Below are 16281 nucleotides of genomic sequence, written 5' to 3'. Positions count from 1 at the left end.
TGCCAGACAGAAACTTAACAAAGAAATAAGGGACCTAACAGAAGTGATGACTCAAATAGACTTAATAGATATATACAGAATATTCCACCCTAACACAAAAGAATATACCTTCGTTTTCAGCACCCCATAGAACCTTCTCCAAAATCAACCACATGCTTGGTCACACAGCAAATCACAACAGATACAAAAAAATTGAAGTAGCTTCCTGTATCTTATCAGACCACCATGGCTTAAAGTTAGATTTCAACAACAACAACAAAAGTTACAGAACGCCTACAATCTCATGGAAACTGAATAATGCCCAATTGAATCACCAATGGATCAAGGAAGAAATTAAAGATTTCCTAGAATTCAATGAAAAAAAAATGTACAACATACCCAAACTTATGGGACACTATAAAAGCAGTACTAAGAGAAAAATGCATAGCTCTAAATGCCCACATAAAGAAGTTGGAGCAATCTCACACTAGTGATTTATCAGCACAACTGAAAGCTCTAGAACAAGAAGAAGCAAAGTCACCCAGTAGAAACATGCCAGGAAATAATCAAATTGAGAGCTGAAATCAATAAAATACAAACAGAGAGAACAATACAATAAATCAATGAAACAAAGAGTTTGTTCTTTGAGAAAATCAACAAGATAGACAAGCCCTTATCCAAATTAACCAAAAAAGAGAGAGAGAGCATCCAAATTAACAAAATCAGAAATGAAAAGGGAGACATAACAACCGACAATGAGGAAATCCAGAGAATCATCAGGTCATACTTCAAAAACCTGTACTCCACAAAATTGGAAAATCTGAAAGAAATGGACCATTTTCTGGATAGGTACTACATACCAAAGTTAAATCAAGACCAGAAAAACTATTTAAATAGACCAATAACCCCTAAGGAAATAGAAACCGTCATTAAAAGTCTCCCAACAAAAAAAAACCCAGGACCAGATGATTTTAGCACAGAATTCTAACAGAGTTTCAAAAAAGAGCTAATACCAATGCTCTTCAAATTATTCCACACAATAGAAACAGAAGGAACATTATCAAACTCTTTTTATGAGGCCACAGTTACCCTGATACTCATACCACACACAAAATATGCAACAAAGAAAGGGAATTACAGACCAATTTCCCTCATGAACATTGATGCAAAAATACTCAAATACTGGCTAACCTAATCCAGAAACACATCAAAAAATTATCTACCATGATCAAGTAGGCTTCATCCCAGGTATGCAAGATGGTGCAACATACAAAAATCTATCAATATAGTACACCATATAAACAAACTGAAAGAAAAAAACTCCATGATCACCTCATTAGATGTTGAAAAAGCCTTTGACAAAAATCCAACATCCCTTCATGATAAATATTCTAGAGAGATCAGGAATACAAAGAACATAACTAACCATAATAAAGGCAATTTACAGAAAGCTGACAGCCAACATCAAATTAAATGCAGAGAAACTCAAAATGATTCCACTAGAATCAGGAACAAGACAAGGCTGTCCACTCTAACCATATTTATTCAACATAGTACTTGAAGTTCTAGCTAGAGCCATAAGACAACAAAAGGAAATCAAGGGGATACAAATTGGAAAGGAAGAAGTCAAACTTTCACTATTTGCAGATGTTAAGATAGTATACATAAGTGACTCCAAAAATTCTACCAGGGAACTCCTACAGCTGATAAACTCCTTCAGTAAGGTGGCAGGATACAAGATTAACTCAAAAAAATCAGTAGCCCTCTCATATACAAATGATAAATGGGCTGAGAAAGAAATCAGAGGAACATCACCCTTTACAATAGTCAGAAATAATATAAAATACCTTGTGCTAACCCTAACTAAGCAAGTGAAAGACCTGTATGATAAGAACATTAAGTCTCTGAAGTAAGAAATCGAAGAAGATATCAGGAAATGAAAACATCTCCCATGCTCATGGATAGGTAGAATTAACATAGTAAAAATGGCAATCTTGGGCTGGAGAGATGGCTCAGAGGTTAAGAGCACTGGTTGTTCATCCAGAGTTCCTGAGTTAAATACCCAGCAACTACATGGTGGCTCACAACCATCCATAATGAGATCTGGTGCCCTCTTCTGGCCTGCAGGTGTATATGCAGGCAGAACACTATATACATAATAAATAAATCTTTTTTAAAAAAATGGCAATCTTACCAAAAGCAATATACAGATTCAATGCAATCCCCATCAAAATCCCAACACAATTCTTCACAGACCTGGAAGGAACAATACTTAACTTTATATGGAAAAAAAAAAAACCTAGGATAGCTAAAATAATCCTGTATAATAAAGCAACCTCTGGAGGCATCATGATCCCTAACCTCAAGCTCTACTATAGAGCAGTAGTAATAAAAACAGCTTGGTACTGGCATAAAAACTGACATGTGGACCAATGGAATTGAAGATCCTGACATTAATCCACACACTTATGAACATATGATTTTCGACAAAGAAGCCAAAACTGTACCATGGAAAAAAGAAAGCATCTTCAACAAATGGTGCTGGCATAACTGGATATCAACATGTAGAAGATTGCAAATAGATCCATATCTGTCACCATGCACAAAACTCAAGTCCAAGTGGATCAAAGACCTCAACATAAATCCAGTTACACTGAACTTGATAGAAGAGAAAGTAGGAAGTAGTCTGGAATGCATTAGCACAGGAGACCACTTCCTAAATATAACACCAGTAGCACAGACACTGAGAGCAACAATTAATAAATGGGACCTCTTGAAACTGAGAAGCTTTTGTAGAGCAAAGGACACTGTCAATAAGACCAAATGACAGTTTACAGAATGAGAAAAGATCTTCAGCAACCCCACATCTGACAGAGGGCTGATCTCCAAAATATATAAAGAACTCAAAAAGCTGGACTTCAAAACACTGAACAATCCAATGGGCTACAGAGCTTAACAGAGAATTCTCAACAGAAGAATCTCAAATGGCTGAAAGGTATTTAAGGAACTGCTCAACATCCTTAGTCTTCAGGGAAATGCAAATCAAAACAACTCTGAGATACCATCTTACACCTGTCAGAATGGCTAAGATCAAAAACACTGAAGACAGCTTATGTTGGAGAGGATGTGGAGCAAGTGGAAGACTCCTACACTGTTGGTGGGAATGCAAACTTGTACAGCCACTCTGGAAATTGGTATGGCAGTTTCTCAGAAAACAGAGAATTAGTCTTCCTGAAGACCCAGTTATACCACTCTTGGGCATATACCCAAGGAATGCTCAATCTTATCACAAGGACACATGCTCAACTATGTTCATATCAGCATTATTTGTAATAGCCAGAAACTGGAAACAACCTAGATGCCTTTCAACTGAAGAATGGATAAAGAAAATATGGCACATATACACAATGGAGTACTACTCAGCAGTGAAAAATAATAATATCATGAAATATGCAGGCAAATGGATGAAACTAAAAAACATCATCCTGAGTGAGTTAACCCAGCCTCAGAAGGACAAACATAGTATGTATTCACTCATAAGTGGATACTAGATGTGAAGGAAGGGATGGCCAGTATGCATCCCACAGCTCCAGAGAGGCTAGCTAACAGGGAAAGACCCTAGGAGGGACACATGAATGGCCCAGCGAAGTAGAAGTGGATGGGATCTACATGAGCGGACTGGGAGTTGGGGTGGCAGAGGTGAGGAGTGGGGGATGAGAATATAAGGAAATGGGAGGGTCAAGCTGGAACAGAGACAGATTGGGAGGGTAGGAAGGGAGATACCATGATAGATGTGGACATCATGGGAGGCTCTCAGGAATCCACAAGGATGACCCCACCTTGGTCTGCTGGCAGTGGTCTAGAGGGTTCCTGGACTGGTCTACTCTGGTGAACAGTCTAGTGAATACAGTAACCGCCATCATAGAGCCTTTGTCCAGTGACTGAAGGAGGCAGATGCAGAGATCCGTGGCCAGGCGCCAGGCTGAGCTCCAGGAATCCAATCAATGACAGAGAGGAGGGATTCTGCAGGTGGGGGATGTTGAGATCATGATGGGAAGAAGTGCAGAGATGACCAGCCACAGTGGTGGAAGCCCATGAACTGTAGACTACTGGCTGTGGAGGCCCCATGGGACTTCAATAACTCTGGTTATTGAAGATGGTTGTTTGGCTCGAACTGTTTGGGGGGCACCCAGGCAGGAGGATCAGGATCCATCCCTGGTGCATGGGCAGGCTTTTGGGATTATGGTGCCTATGGTGTGATGCCTTTCATAGCCTTGGTATAGTGGGTTGGGCTTGGACCTGCCTAGGCTCAGTGTGCTGGGCTCTGCTGACTCCCCATGGGAAACCTTGATTTGGGGGATGTGGAGATGTGGGGTGGCTTAGGAGGGAAGGCTGGGGGATGGGAGGAGGGAAGAGATGGAATCTGTGGGTGGTATGTAGAGTGAGTAGAAAATTTCTTAATAAAGAAATGTGAAAAAAAGACACCAACTAAAAGAATGGATGTGAAAATGGGATCCATCCTTTTTCTGAATACACAATATATATATAAACAACAAAGATAGACCTTACCTCAGGGTAAAGAGTTGGAAAAAGATATTCCTAGAAAATGGACCTAAGAAGCAAACTAGTGTAGCCATTGTAATATTTAATGAAGAACATTTCAAACTAAAAATAATCATAAGACATACAGAAGGACACTTCATACTCATCAAAGGAAAAATCCACCAAGATGATGTTTGAATTCTTAACCATCTATGCTCCAAACACAAGGGCACCCACTTTTGTAAAAGAAACACTACTACAGCTTAAATAGTATATTGACCCTAATAAACTGATAGTGGGAGATTTCAATACCCAACTCTGACCAATGGACAGGCTTTCCAGTCAAAATTTAACAAAGAAATGCTATAGCTAACTGACATTACAAACCAAATGAATCTAACAAATATTTAAAGAACATTACACAAAACCAAAAAAATAATATGCCTTCTTCTTAGCACCATAAGTAACTTTCTCCAAAATTAACCACATACTTGGACACAAAGCAAGTCTCAACAGATACAAGAAAACTGAAATAACCCCCTGCATCCTATCAGACCACGGTAGATTAAAACTCGCAGAGCTAGGGGTAAATGTACCTCCACCATGTTGAGAAACCAAATGGGGTGGAGTCAACAGCCAAAGCCACCATGCAGCTCTGCAGTTTAAAATCTCTCCTGGTCAGAAATGGATTATAGATACACAATAATACAGATTCAAATGGAATAAACCTCTGAACAGTTTACAGTATGTGTAAAAATGTACACAGGCTTGGAAGAGAGAGGAAATGAGTATAGACAGTTATATAAAATAGATGGTTTTAAAAAATAAAGTCTTTAAAGACATAATAAAAATAATATAAAAGAAATCACATGTAAAGATGGAAAATACACAGAAAGCCTCAATTATGAATATTGCATTTTCTTTAAATTTTTTGACTGTTAATGAGCTAACTGCAGAAAGACATTTGATTGTAAAAGCTGCTAAGTTAAACTAATTATATATATATTTAAGGTGTCTTGACTTCAAAATTGGGGCTAAGAATATGTTGCTTTGGCAAGGAGGCTCTGCTTATGCTTCCACAAGAAACAAGAGACTGTGAACTTGTTCCAGGTTAAGATGGATCAGATTTGATCAATTAAGACCTTCTGAATCTTAAAGGATGGTATCTATCAACAAAGGTTATAGCTTGTCTTCCCAGGACTTGACCATTTTCTCAGATTTTATCAGGATCCCCATAAGATTGCCAGCACCACCAATCAGCAAGAAGTGGTATGAAAAGCTATGCCCAAATTCCTAAAATATTGTTTATAAATGTTTATTTTTATTTAAATGGGATTGGTTATAAAGGTAATCTCTTCCTAAAAAACGAAAAGGGGATATAGATATGATAGGTTGAAATGGTAGATTATTAAATCTACTTTTAAAGAGCAACAACTTGTTTGAAATGTTTTACACTGCTATAGATTTTAGTTTATTGATACAAGTTTAAAGTTAATTTTTTATATTATATATATGTTTCTCTTCTTCTTTAAGGTGTTATGTTTATGCAACGCATTTAAAATTATAGTGTATAACTAAAAATACAGATTAATAATTAGTCATCTATGATAATCAAACTTATAATCATGTTAAAACTGCCCTTGCCTGGACTGCTTGGCAGAATGTTGTATAAACTGGACATGTAGGAAAACGACCACTAAACTTTGCCTAAACAGAATGAGATGGTCCTTCAGGTTCCTGCTTCACAGAAGATACTGCCAGACATTCTTCAGCACACAGAGGAAACCGACTGATGAACTTTGCCAATAGGTGATAGAATCCTTCCAATTTCCTGCTTCACAAAAAAGTCTGACAGAGACTCTAGACCTATAGTTGAAGATGGATGCCCCAATGTTGCAGAGGAACTTTATGTGACTGCCCAGGCAAGCAGATGTCTCTATCATTTCTAGAATTTTGAAAGTTGCTTACAATGCATTTTCTGTTTACTTAGGTAATATTATATCCTTCTGAGGTCTTTGATGGATTTGAAGACTAGATATTTATAATTATAGTTTTCCTTAGTTATGATAAAAGGTAAATCAAATGTAAAACTTTAGACTCACAAGTATAGGATAGATGATATAATATTTTCTTTAATTTTACCAAATAAAAATATACTAGATATTGTAACTGTAATTCTTGCTTGATAACTGTTTTGTTATATATAATTTTACTATATTAAAGTTAAAAACTTCCTTTTTGATTAGACAGAAAAGGGGAAGCGCTGTGGAATGTCTTTCTGTACACTATGAATATGTGTTGTTCTCATTGGTTGATAAATAAAGCTGTTTGGCCAATGGCAATGCAGAATAAGGTTAGGCAGTATATTCAGACTGAAGGTAGAGATGAAGAGGAGTGGAGTGAGGGAGACATGAGCCTGCCACCCAAGGAGAAATAAGATGCCAGCAGACTGGTAATGGCATGGCCACATGGCAACATACAGATTAATAGAAATGGGTAAATTTAAGATGAAAGAGCTAGCTAGCAAGAAGCCTGAGTCATAGGCCATACAGTCTGTAATTAATATAAGCCTCTGTGTGTTTACTTGGGACCAAGCAGATGCAGAACTGGGTGGGACACAGGAAAACTTCAGTCTACAGCTGGATGTCAACAAAAACAGAAAAACAGAAAGCTTACAAACTCATGGAAACTGAATAACTCTCTATTGAATGAAAAATGGGTCAAGACAGAAAAAATGAAATTATACACTATCTAGAATTCAATGAAAATGAATACACAACATACCCAAGCTTAAGGGATACAATGAAATTGGTACAAACAGGAAAGTTCATAGTAGTAAGTGCCTACCTAAAGAAATTGAAGAGATCTCATACTAATAACTTTACAGTGCACCTGAAAGCTCTTTAACAAAAAGAAGCAAGCTCACCTAAGAGAAGTAGATGGTAGGAAATAAACTGTGGGATGAAATCAAAAAAGTAGAATCTAAGAAAACAATATAAAGAAACAACAAAACAAAGAGTTGATTTTTGAGAAAAATCAATAAAACATATAAACCCTTATCTTAACTAACAAATTATTAAGAGAACATCTAAATTAAAAAACTCAGAAATGAAAAGAGGACATAACAACAGAAATTAAAGAAATCCAAAGAGTCACTAGGTCATACTTTACAAACTTGTACTACATAAAATTGGAAAGTCAAAAGAAATGGATAATTTTCTCAATAGTTACCACTTACCAGAGTTAAACCAAGGTCAGATAAACAATTTAAATAAACCTATAACCCTTAAGGAAATGGAAGGAGTATTAGAAGTCTATCAACCAAGAAAATAAAAATCCCAGGGCAATCTCTTTTAGCACAGAATTCTATGAGACTTTTAAAGAAGAGTTGATGGTAATACTCTTCAAATTATTCCACAGGAAGGAATAGTGCCAAATTTATTTTATGAGGCCACAGTTATTGTAATACACAAACCATATAAAGACTCAAAAAAGAAAGAGAATTACAGTCCAATTTCCCTTATGAACATAGATGGAATAATACTCAATAAAATACTCACAAATCAAATCCAAGAACATATCAAAACAATCATCCAGCATGATTAAGTAGGCTTCATCTTAGAAATGCAGGGATGTTTCAATGTACAAAAACCACAAATATATTCCATCATGTAAATAAACTGAAAGAAAAAAAGTACATAATCATCTCCATAGATGCTGAGAAAGTCTTTGTCAAAAATCTAACACCCCTTCAGGATAAAAGTCCTGGAGAGATTAGAGATACAAAGGATGTGTCTGTTGGGAAAGGGGGCTGGCTAAAGAAACCCACCCTGGCCCTGGAGCCCAGAACCATGGAAAGAAACACAGCCTGGATCTGGGACCTGAGCCAGAGAAAGAAACACTTTATCCACAAACCCAGAACCTAAGAAACATGCCCTGACTCAGACCAGTACCTAAGAAACACTCTGTGTCCCTAGAATCAGGGCAAGTAAAAGAAATATGCCCTAGCCTTAGAATTAGAGTAAAAAACCTAAGAAAGGCTAGTCAAAAGAACACAGTTTGGCTCTGAAATCAGGGCCATCTCTGAAACATGCCCTGACTCAGACCAGTACCTAAGAAACACTCTGTGTCCCTAGAATCAGGGCAAGTAAAAGAAATATGCCCTAGCCTTAGAATTAGAGTAAAAAACCTAAGAAAGGCTAGTCAAAAGAACACAGTTTGGCTCTGAAATCAGGGCCATCTCTGCCCTTAACCACAGAAGTAACCAATCCCTGAGCAGAAAAAACTAACCAATCCCTGCTTAACTCTGTCCCCAAGTGATCCTATACAAACCACCTTGACTGGTCAGTTGTGTGCTGTTCTCTCCACCCTGGTAGAGACAGCCACTCTCCTGGACTCCTCCTTCCCAAATAAATCTCTTTTTCAAAAGAGTTTTGGGTGTAAAGATCTTCATTTGTCACTGCAGAGAAGATTGCTAAGACATCCCATAGTGGACTGAGCAGAAAAAACTTGCAGATATGTTCCCTTAGGGGGGTGAGCAAGAGGAAGCTGAACAGAACCTTGCTGAGACTTCTCTTAGGGGGCTGAGCAAGGGGGAGCAGAAAAAGTAACAACTTTTCACCGGAGCCAGAGATTACTACATTTCTGCAGGAGTTTCCTCTTTTGCAGCAGGAAGCAAAATAAGCAACATCTTAGGCCAGAGAATAAGTAGAGCTCTACTAGGAAGCCCCCTTAAGAGGGGACTGAGCAAAGCTCAGCTGTAGTGGCTCTCCACGATAGGAGCAGGATTGCTATATCCTGTGGGCACATCATCCCCCATCACATCAAGTATAGCCTGACTCCTGAAAAGTCAGGATACCTTTCCATGCTGAGCTGTCCTAACAGCTCCAGGCTTGACTCTCCCAAGCAGTCAACATACCTTTCCCTCCAGAGCTGAGCTGTCCTAGCAGCTCTAGGCCTGACTCTCCTGAGCAGTCAGGTAACCTTTCTCTCCAGAGCTGAGCTGTCCCATTGCAGCTCCAACTGTCAGAGCTGTCCTAGCAGCTTGAGGTGTTGTCTGACTCCCAAATAGTCAGGATACCTTTCCCCCAGAGTTGCAACACAGTTGCTTACAGTGCCTGAACATAATAAAGGCAATTTATAGTAAGCCTATATATAACCAACATCAAATTAAATAGAGAAAAACTCATAGCAATTTCACTAAAATCAAGAACAAGACAAAATTGTCCCCTCTCTCCATATCTGTTCAATGTAATACTTGAAGTTCTAGCTAGAGCAATAAGACAACTGAAAGAGATCAAGGGATTACAAATAGGAAAGGATAAAGTCTAAATATTTTTATTGTAGATGAGATGATAGTATACATAGGGACCCTTAAAATCTCACCAGGGAACTCCTAGAGTTGATAAACATTTTCAACAAATTGGTTGTATACAAGATTAACTCAAAAGTTGGTTTTAAGGTCTTTTTCTTATCCTGCAGCCCTGTCAGAATATTCGGAGATTGCTGTAGTAGAATAGCTGGACTCTGGTGGTGATAAATTACCCTGACTGTTGTCAATTGTGTTTTTGTGTTGGCGCCTAGTCCTCTGGGTTTTGGGTGATTATACATCTAGGTACCAATTTCTGGGTTTGTCTTTATTGGACTGATATTTTTTCCTTGGTTTATGTTTCCTCTCTGGTCTTCTGGCCTGTGTAGCTTCTGTTTGAGCAGGCAGTCTCCACCCAAGTTGGGAGCTGCCACTTTTTTTTTTTTTGAAGGGCTATGATGACTTTTATTGTAGACATGTTTTGCCCTCCAACAATGAAATAATATGATTTAAGTGATTTTATTTTTTTTTAAATTTTTATTTTGCAATACAATTCAGTTCTACGTATCAGCCACATATTCCCTTGTTCTCCCCCCTCCCGCCCCCCTCACCTTCCCCCCAGCCCGCCCCCCATTCCAATCTCCTCCAGGGCAAAGCCTTCCCCACAGACTGAGATCAACCTGGTGGACTCAGTCCAGGTAGGTCCAGTCCCCTCCTCCCAGGCCGAGCCAAGGGACCCTGCATAGGCCCCAGGTTTCAAACAGCCGACTCATGCAATGAGCACAGGACCCGGTCCCACTGCCTGGATGCCTCCCAAACAGATCAGGCCAATCAACTGTCTCACCCACTCAGAGGGCCTGATCCAGTTGGTGACCCCTCAGTCATTGGTTCATATTTCATGTTCAGCTATGTTCATATCAGCATTGTTTGTAATAGCCAGAACATGGAAACAACCTAGATGCCCTTCAACTGAAGAATGGATAAACAAAATGTGGTACATATACACAATGGAATACTACTCAGCAGAGAAAAACAACGACATCATGAGGTTTGCAGACAAATGGATGGATCTAGAAAAAATCATCCTGAGTGAGGTATCCCAGACTCGGAAAGACAAACATGGTATGTACTCACTCATAGCAGGATACTAGATGTGGAACAAGGATGACTGGACTGCTACTCACATCACCAGGGAGGCTACCTGGAAAACAGGACCCCAAGAAACACACAGGGATCGCCCAATGACAGAGAAATGGAATGAGATCTACATGAACAGCCTGGACATGAGTGGGGGTAGTGAAGGGCGAGGGTCAAGGGAAAGAGAGCTTGGGTGAGTGGGAGATCCCAGCTGGATCAACAACAGAGAGGGAGAACAAGGAATAGGAGACCATGGTAAATGAAGACCACATGAGAATAGGAAGAAACAAAGTGCTAGAGAGGCCCACAGAAATCCACAAAGATACCTCCACAACAGACTGCTGGCAATGGTCGAGAGACAGTCCGAACTGACCTACTCTGGTGATGGGATGGCCAAACACCCTAATTGTCGTGCTAGAAACCTCATCCAACTACTGAGGGATCTGGATGCAGAGATCCATGACTAGGCCCCAGGTGGATCTCTGGGAGTCTAATTAGCGAGAATGAGGAGGGTTTATATGAGCAAGAATTGTTGAGACCAAGGTTGGATAAAGCACAGAGACAAATAGCCAAACGAACGGGAGCTGCCACTTTTGATGGCAGGTATGATCTCTGTTGAGCAGGGGTTCTGCCTTATTTGGGGGCTGGGACACAGAAAAGAGAAGGGAAAGGTGGGTTGGGGATAGTGTTTGAGGGCACCTAGAGAATGGAGGAGGTCTGGAGACAGGCAACCTACTTGATCTTCTGGGAACTGTGGATTGTTTCAGCAGGGAGTGTCTTCTGGAGTTTGGAGCTGGTCTTCTGGCATTGAGGCATGTTGTTTGGCAGAGGGTGTCAGCTTGAGAGAACCAAGAGAGTGGGGGAGGTCTACAGGTGACTGGCCTATCTGTTCTGGTGGGCAGGGCCTATGGTTGGGCAGGTGGTGTCTCCCAGAGTTGAGGGTTGGTCTTCTGGCAGGTGTGGCCTATGGTTGGGCAGGTGGTGCCTGCCCAAGGGGACTTTTGATATTCTTTATTCTTAATGCATTCCACTTGTCCTGCTTTCCTTTGAGTTTTCTAGTTTAGTTACTGTGCTTTTTCAATTCTATCTTCATTTCTGCTTAAGTCCTCATTAATGCTTCTATATCTTCACTGAATTCCATTCTCAAGCCCTGGATTGTAACTGTCATTTCCATCAGCTTTATGTATGTACTTTCTTGGGCATTGTTTCAGGTATTTGGTCTACTTAAGCTCTTTCTCTGTAATCCCATTGAGTTGCTTCTTTGTGTCTTCTTTAAGCTCCTTGAGATCATTGATGGAGCTTATGATTTTTTAAGTTCTATATCCTGTGATTCATTAAAATAATTGCCATTTCTACATTTCTATAGAACTGGCAGGGTTTGGAGAAAAGATACTGCCTTGATCTTTCATATTCTTTATATTTTTGTGTTACATTTTGCCATGTGGACTTTTTTTCTAAGTCTGTTGTGGACAGAGAAGGTTGGGGAAGAGAGGACATGGGGGAAGTTTGACCCTAGAGGTTAGAATGGAATCAGATAGACAGAGAAAACTATGCTAGTGAACAGAATGTGCCTCCTGGTCCAAGTCTGTAGTATGGGGGTAGATCTATCTGGGTGGCAGAGTTTAATGTGATGTGAGTGGGACCTGCAATTGGAAATAGGTATGTAGGGTCCTGGCAGAAGCCTAAAAACCATTCATGGTACAGGCAAAGGAGGCCAGACTAGTCAGTACATTGGATATGTGACTAAGAGTCACCTGGATAGACTCTGGAGAGTAATGTGGGCAAAGCAATCCATAATGGACCTATGGGTGACTGGAGATAGGCCAAGTAGTGGCAGAAATATAGAGGTTTCCTGAAGCTCAGGTGAAGGTAGCCAGACTAGCCCTAGGCACTGCATGTGGGACCTGGCTTAAGTTGGTGGATTGTGAAGAAGATGTGGATGGGGAGGTCCAGGAGACTTGCTGGAGAAGGACATAGGAAGTGTAGCTGAGTGCGGTGATTGGAAGCAGACCAGAAGTGACCTGTTGGTAAAGTTTTGAAAACTGTTTGAAAGTAATGAGCTTGTTCACAAATGAGAGTGCAGAAAATGTGCAGAAGCTACCACTTTCCATTATTTTCCTCCTGAAGAGTTAAAATGGTCCATGTGGGCTTCTTACAACCATATTCCAGCCCCCATAGGAAACTGAACTATTCAGGGAATCAAGAAGAAATTGGACAATTTGCCTAACAAGAAGTCTTGGGAATTAGATTCCTAATGAAACTGTAAATATTCCCTCAGTTCTTATAATTTATCCTGTACCTTGGCTTCATTTATTCTTTGGGCCAGAAGGATACCTACACATGCACTGCAAGTCATCCTTCTGGCCCAAAGAAGACTTTCCAAGAAGCAAAATTAACTTCTTTGCTTAATTTCAGAAATAAAAAACCCAATCAGTATAAAGAATGCCTGAGTGATGGCATCCCAAAGAAGAAAAACAACCAAGTAAGTGATAAGGGTATCTGGGGTAGAGAAAAAGAGAAAAAGAGGAGAATGAGCCATCAGAGGACAAAATTGATGAGATACAGGTTTGATGGTGTGATAAATGCTGAAATATTTACTTTTACCAAGACTTTAAAAATGATTTTTCAATATCTAATCATTCAGCAAGCTGTTTTTGTGACTGGATGTGCACCCATGCCATGGAATGAGTATGGGGGTATTTGGACAACTTTGGGAGTTGGTTCTTTCTGCCCACCTTGCTGAGATGGTATCTCTCTTATTGTATCTGCCACTGAGCATAGTACCCAAGACTGGCTAGTACACAAGATCCTAGTCAATTCTATATCCACCTTCAATCTTGCCATAGGAACACAGAGGTTACAGCTCTGCTTCACACATTTGGCTTTTTGTGTGAGTTCTGGGGATTGTAGTGAGGTCAAGTGGTTTGCACAGCATACAATTTTACACATTTTTCTGAAACATTTTTCTGTTTTCTATAAAACTGATTTTTATCAATGTTACCTTGTCCAAATCCACTTCAATAACTCAAGAAATAGAAGGATTCCCTAAACTGTTCTGTCAAAAGAACTTGAGTTATTCTTCTGTTGATTCTTTGGAAACCTCTAGAGATTGTGAACATCTTCTAAAGTCTTTTAATTTGGGAGTATTGAGATGATTCATTGGTAAAATTCCTTGCTGACAAAACTAACAACTTAAGATCTATCCCAAAAGCCTAGTCAGTGAGAGGAGAGAATCTACTTTTGCAAGCATACTCTGACCTCCTCACACACACCATGTCATACATACACCCACACACATACAAAATAAACAAATAAACACTTTTAATCTCTTAAATTCTGAGAGCCTGTAAACAAATTCCAAGGGTCCAGCTGGGATCACAACAGTGATTCATTGAGCATAGATAATCTCAATTAGAAGAATAAGGTGCTGCATGAGTCTTCCCATTCCTGAGCATTTTCCCAGGTTCTAGAACAATAAGGTGTGAAAGAGTGGATAAGCAAATGATTAGGTGTCTTAGAAAGAAAGGACAGGAAATTGGTTCATTGCATCAGTTACTAATTTCATCAAATGATAATCTTTAGTCCTTCTTGGTATATAAAACATTTCATCTCTTTTGGTCAAATCATTACACTACAGTGTAGTACATTTTCCAAGTCTTAGCATGACACAAACTATCTGTGTGCAAAGATTTTTCTATGCATACTTATAATATTTTGATTATATTCACCCACAGTATTATCCTTTCTTATCCTTTTCCCTCTTCTTCTTCTCCACATCTCTAATAGTATCTTTTCTACATTCATGTCTCTTGTAAAATTTTATGAGAAAAAAAATGACGTCTTTCTTCCAGGACCCTAATTATTTTAATTAATGTTATGAACTCAAATTTTATCCATTTCTTTATCATAGCATAGTTTTGAATTTCCTTGTGAATGAATATGAACTCTTTTCCTTGTGAATGAATATGAACTCTTTTCCATGTACGGATTTTTTTCTTTACTCATTCATTCATTGATGAGTATCCGGGCTAACTCAACAACAGTGCTATTTATGAATAGAGTCATAATAGACAAGGGTAGGCAGGTACTACTCTTTTTATCCATTTGGGATATATGCTCAGAAGTGCTATAGCTGGAATGCATTGAAATGTCACTTTCCATTTAGTGAGGAACCTCCATACTGATACCTCAATAGTAGCACTAACTTATAGCCCTTCCAATAATATTTAAAACTTCCTTTCTTACACATGGCATAAATGCCTAATCTAATATCAGAATATATAATAAGGAATTATCTTTGATCTTTTTGTTGTGGCTAATGCCTTGGCAAGTTGAGGCAGGAAGAATATGTGCAGACAGCTTGGTCTGTAAAGTGAGATACCGTCTCCCCTAACAAAATTAAATTAAATAAAACTACTTGGTCACAGGAATTCTGTGGATGGAGAATTTAAAGCAGAAGTGTAGGGGTTAAGGAATTGCAGCAAGAGACAATAGGAAGCATTATAGCTCAATGGAAAAGGTCTGAGCCTTCGACTACGGAAAACACAATGTGGGAAGCAAGCTTGCTCTCTTAAAATCTGTAAGAGGTTTTATGTGTTCTACTCCTTCTTGAAGTCTCACTTATCTGACCTTTACAAGAAAATAACAGGGGCTAGGGTGATGGCTAAATGGGTAAAATGCTTACTGTGCAAGCATGGAGACTCTTATTCAGATTGTTATCACCCAGGTAAAAGTCAAACACGGCTGTGTATGCTTCTAACCCCAGAACTGCAAGTAGAGAGAAGTAAATACTGGGGCCTTACTGGGTAGCCAGTATAGATTAAATTATAAACTTGAGGTTCAGTGAAAGACTCTGTTTCAAAAGAAAAAGTAGAGAAGCTATTGTGTCATACATCCTCATTGTCAACTTCTGACCTCTATACATGACCACACAGGCAAACACACATACACACACACACACACACACACACACACACACACACACACACACGAAGAAAAATAAAATCTCCTCCCACTTCACAATTTGCTATTAAAATGATTTAACATATATGCAATGTATTAACTATAATAGTTGTCATGTTAGGATTTTATTAGATGTTAAAGAATGTGGAGCTACTTAGAAACAGGAAATGCTAGGGATGAGTGGGATGAATGGAAGTTAGCCTAGTTCCCCAAACAATTGCAATATGTCTGTAGGGAGAAATATTAGCTCGAAGCATACATTTACTAAAGATATAGAAGGGTTTTTTTAAAGATGTATTTGGGATGAGGGAGGCATATGTGTGTACTTTAGTGTGAAAGGGCATATGTGTGTG

This window comes from Peromyscus eremicus, chromosome 7, assembly GCF_949786415.1.
Source record: "Peromyscus eremicus chromosome 7, PerEre_H2_v1, whole genome shotgun sequence".
NCBI classification, from domain to species: domain Eukaryota; kingdom Metazoa; phylum Chordata; class Mammalia; order Rodentia; family Cricetidae; genus Peromyscus; species Peromyscus eremicus.
The sequence above is the reverse complement of the archived record's forward strand: the minus strand, read 5'-3'. Positions refer to the sequence as shown.